The sequence below is a fragment of the Equus quagga genome, chromosome 19, assembly GCF_021613505.1.
Source record: "Equus quagga isolate Etosha38 chromosome 19, UCLA_HA_Equagga_1.0, whole genome shotgun sequence".
Lineage (NCBI taxonomy): Eukaryota > Metazoa > Chordata > Mammalia > Perissodactyla > Equidae > Equus > Equus quagga.
Window position 1 is genome coordinate 658,746 of NC_060285.1, and position 5,066 is coordinate 663,811.

A 5,066-nucleotide genomic window follows, 5' to 3' on the forward strand; every position below is an offset into this window, starting at 1 on the left:
GCTGTGGCGCTTCTCATTGGCTGGGCTGTTACCGGGCTGGGAGAGAAATCTCCCTTTGGTACCAGAGTGGTGTTACTTGGGGTGGAAGATACAAGCGTTTGTCTTTTCGTGTTTGGTGTAACTGATGTGTGATGGGGCTGAGAGCTCCCCCTGCAGGCCTTCCCCATCCAGTTTAGTTAAGGTTTCTTTTGTTAATTTCCACAGTATGCACACATTTGGAATTTTTTTTTGTTTTCCTGACAAACTCATCTTTTTAAAGTCTTTTTTTTGTAAGATTTTATTTTTCCTTTTTCTCCCCAAAGCCCCCCAGTACATAGTTGTATATTTTTAGTTATGAGTCCCTCTAGTTGTGGCACGTGGCATGCTGCCTCAGCATGGCTTGATGAGTGGTGCCCTGTCCGTGCTCAGGATCCAAACCAGCGAAACCCTGGGCCGCTGAAGTGGAGCGCACAAACTTAACCACTCGACCATGGGGCCAGGTCGAAACTCATCTTTTTAATATTACGGACTATCTCTCTTTTATCTTTAATAATGATTTTATTAAAATTTTATTAATATTTTCTAAAGAAATATTAGTATGTGTCTAGATATTTACTGTATATCTCTAAAAATGACGTTTATTACATAACCAAACTCTTTTTCACACTCAATAAAATGAACAGTAATTCCTTAATAAAACCCAATGCCCAAAATATGTTCATATTCCCCCAGTTTTCCCCCAAATAACTTTACTGTTGGTTTGTTCAAATCAGAATCTGATCAAGGGCCACACATTGCGTTAGGTTGTCTCTTTTAATCTAGAATAACCAGTCCTCTTGACTGGGGTTTTTAAGACATAGACTCCTTGGTGCAGACAGCCTCTTGTTCTGTAGAGGGTCCCACCTTGGGGATTTGTCTCAGCACTGCATCATGGTGGCATTTAGCCTGTTCCTCTGTCCCTCTATGCACCTTGTGACCTGGAGGTGGGATGTAGAGCTCCATGGCTTTGGGTTAAGTCTTGCCAGGACTCCTTCAGAGGTGGGGCTCTCGTCTAATTTTACCCACAGTGTCTGTCCATCCCATCATCGGTGCCATGACTGGTCACTGGGACAGTGCTGGCCAGCCCTGTATTTCCCGTGGCCACTCTGAAGGGTGGTGCTTTGGCCCCTGGCACCTGTCTGAGTCCCCTGCTGTGGGAGGTTCCCTGGAGAATCCTTCTGAGATGGGATGAGATGCAGGAGGTTGCTTGGAGAATACTTCCGAGTCAGTGCTGGGGTCATGAAGAACCTGGGCCTGGCCAAGGGAGGTGGGAACTATGATGTGATCACAACCCTGCCCATGGCATGGCCACCACAGCTCCTGTGGTGCCCCACCCCCTCCCAGACTCGGCAGCCTCCTGGCCCTTTGGTGTGGGCCGTCTCTCCCACATGAGGCACTGGGCTTTCCCACAGGGCTCTGTGGCCTCAGTGGAGTTCAGATCCTTCCGGAAGTTCTGCTTAAGTGCTTGTTTCTGCCATCAGTTACCCATTTCCAGGGAATGTGTTGGCATATCCGGCTTTTCCCACGGACTTGGGTGAGATTTCTGTCTGTGAGGCTTTCTAACTTTTGAGAATCTTTCTGACATCTGGACTGTGTCCAGTCAGTCACCATCGTGGGCTCCCATGTCCCAGATCAGGAATCACAGTCCTGAGAGCTCTGGTCCCTCCAGTCGGGTGCAAGAGTGGGGTTTAGAAACCAAATCTGGGTGCTGGGGGGATCTCTGCCAGCCTGTTTATGTGCTTCCTAGCCCCCCCAAATTTTTTTTTTTAAAGATTGGCACCTGAGCTAACAACTGTTGCCAATCTTTTTTTTAATCGCCCCCAAAACCTCCCAGTACATAGTTGTATATTCTAGTTGTGAGTGCCTCTGGTTGTGCTATATGGGATGCCGCCTCAGCATGGCCTGATGAGCGGTGCCATGTCCACACCCAGGATCTGAACCGCCGAAACACCCGGCTGCCGAAGCGGAGTGTGCGGACTTAACCACTCAGCCACAGGGCTGGCACCCCCCAAAAGTTTTCAGCCAGAATGGAAATTAAGGTTTATTAAGATATTTCTGTGTCTATGGGGGTAGGTTTTATGATTTTTATTTCTTCTCTTCATGTGGTGAATTATGGTGCTTGGTTTTCAATCCAGCCTTTGGGTAACCCGAGGTCACGGGGACGTGGTGCCCTTTCTGTGTGTCGCCGGTGTACTTTGCTCATTATTTCTGTCTGATTTTGTCATCCGTGTTGAGTCCCATCGGGTTGTGATCTTACTTTCTTGTGAGGTGTTAGGAGCAGACACGCACTTTCTGCTCCCAGAATAAGTTGTACAGGATTAGATGCTGGTGGCATTCACCCATGAAGCCGTTAACTTGGAGTTTCCTGTACGGGAAGGAGTTAAAATTCAGATTTAGTTTCTGTATTATATATATCTTCTAGTTCTTCTTGCATCTGTTTTGGTAATGTGTATTTCTCCAGGAATTTTTCCGTTTCACGTAAATTTCTAATTTGTTGCCATAAAATTCATGATATCCTCTTAGATTTTAAATACATAAAGAGTTTCCCTGTCCTGTTAGTACTTTTTATGCCTTTTCTCTTTTTCACTTGTCGCTCTCACCAGTCATTCATTAATTTATCAGGCTGAAACCCTGGCTTGGTTGGTCCTTTTTATTGAATTTTTAATAATGTCACTAATGTCTCCTCTTTAATAATTTTCATGTAATTTCTTTGGGTTTAAATTTACTGTGTCCTTTCTCAGTCTTGAGATGGATGCTTAACTCACTGTTTGTGTGTGTGTGTGTGTGTGTGTGTGTGAGGAAGACTGGCCCTGAGTTAACGTCTGTGCCAATCTCCCTCTATTTTATGTGAGATGCTGCCACAGCATGGCTTGATGAGCAGTGCTAGGTCTGCGCCCATGATCTGAACCTGCAAACCGCCGGCCGCTGAAGCAGAGCATCCAAACTTAACCACTACGCCTCTGGGCCAGCCCCTTAACTCACTGTTTTTAGCTTTTATTATTTTCTAGTATATGCAGCTAAAAGCCTCTTTGTAAACATGCTTAGCTGTGGCTCACAAGATTTAATAATTGGTATTTTTTGTTTGTTTGTTTGTTTTGCTGAGGAAGATTAGTCCTGAGCTAACATCTGTGCCAGTCTTCCTCTACTTTGTATGTGGGTTGCGTCTACAGCATGGCTGATGAGTGGTATAGGTCCACGCCTGGGATCTGAACCCACGAACCCAGGGCCGCCAAAGAGGAGTGTGCCAAACCCAACCACTACGCCACAGGCCAGCCCAGATAATTGGTTTTTAATTGTCATTTAGTTAAGAAATATGCAGTACTTTCCATCTTGGTTTCTTCTCCGGCACAAGCGTTGTTTAGAAGTATGTTTGGTAGTTTGTTCTGTTACTGATTCCTGATTCCTGACTTCACGGCTCTGTGATCGGGGACAAATTGGTGTGATTACAACCCCGTTTGAAATTTTCTGCGACCGTCTCGGTGGTCAGTTTTACTGAATGTCCCTTGGGACCTGGGATTCCTGTGCCCAGCGGCTGAGGAGTGAGGTGGTCCGTGTGCTCGTGGCGTGCAGTTCTGACAGTCACGTTTGTATCTTTGTCCTCACCGACCTGCGTCGCCAGTTCCTGAGAGCAGTCTCGTCACTTGGTGTGGCTGTGGCTCTGATTTGCTCTCCTGGTCGCTCTGCTGGCCCTGCTTTGTCTGCTTTGAGGCAATGCTGTTAGGCCATTTGTACCGTCCAGTCTCTGCTCTGGCTTCTGTCTCCAGAGGTAACCTCGTGGGCTCCAGAACTTCACTGACGTGGGTCACTCAGTGCGCGCTCCCTGTGCCTGGCTCCGTCGGACGTCTGCACGGTGAGCATTTCCTCCGGTCTGTGGCCCACCTCTTCTTCTCATAGTAGACGCAGCGTTTTGATTTTGATGAGTCGATCCACCCACTTTAGCCTGTGTGGTCAGTCCTCGTGTGCGGTCTTGGGACTTTGCCTGACCCGAGGTTGTAGAGTCCTCGTGTGTTTAGCTTTCGCATTAGGCCTGTGGTCCGCTTCACATTAACTGTGTGTCTTCTCAGGTGGGGTTGTCATTCGCTTTCCCTGTGTGGACACGTAGCTGTCATGGCACCACCCGCCTTGAATTGGTTTGGTGCTTTAGTCTCAATCCGTTGGCCCTGTGGACATGGGATAACCGGAGCCCACGGGGTGGAGGGGCTGCAGGAGGAGCAGGTGGTAGGTAGATGGGGGTCTGCTGCCAGCCTGTCCCACCTGCAGGGCTCCTTGGACATCCGGAGACCATGGGTCCAGGAGGTGTGGGGAGGTTGGGTGGTCTGGGCAGAATACGTAGATTCCAGGGCATCGGCACGGTGGAATTAAAAGCCACCAGACAGGATGAGATGGCCCAGGAAGTGGTCATGGAAGGCGAAGCAGGGAGCTCTGAGGTCCAGGCCTGGGCTCCTCCACGGTTAGGGCGTGAGGAGAGAGAAGCGGCTGCAGTGAGGAGGGGTGAGCAGGAGCCCAGGGGGGGAGGGTCTGCTGGCTGCACGTCCACTGCTGCCAGAGGCCAGGACCCAGGGGAGTGACCACAGATTGGTCTGCGCCTGTACAACCTTAGCACGAGCCACGTCTGTGGTGGGCCCAGCAGGTGGGGGTGTGGAGGGTGCCAAGTCGAGGGAGGAGGGTTTTCACTTTTATGTTTTAGGGTGGATGCTACAATGCCTGGTGTATGCTGATGGGAGACTGGTGGCCAGGGTCAGAGAAAGGAACTGAGCAGGGGCTGGTGGCGGGGAGGCTGGCCCAGGTGGAAGCAGATGGGGTCATGCTGTGGCAGCATAGCGGGTGGGGACCCCAGCAAGGAACGAGAGTGCCCCAAGGCCAGAGCTGCCGGAGCGCGGGCGGGGGGCACAGAAAGGGTGAGGCCAGGGGCTTGCAGGCTGGGGAGGGTGTTGAAGAGGTGCAGGAGGAGGGTCTGGGGGCGAGTGGAGGCCGGAGGAGGGCGGGGAGGAGGGCTGCGCGGGTGTGGAGGAGGGCTGGCTGCACCGGCTGCTCCCGGCTGTGGGCCT

The 5,066-nt window shown here is 50.4% G+C and overlaps 1 protein-coding gene across 1 annotated transcript in view; it reads left to right on the forward strand.

Annotated features, from left to right (window-relative positions):
- The window catches only part of TTLL8 (tubulin tyrosine ligase like 8), a 47,508-nt gene that overhangs the window by 3,282 nt on the left and 39,160 nt on the right, over positions 1–5,066 (forward strand). The gene's annotated exons all lie outside the window — the stretch shown is intronic.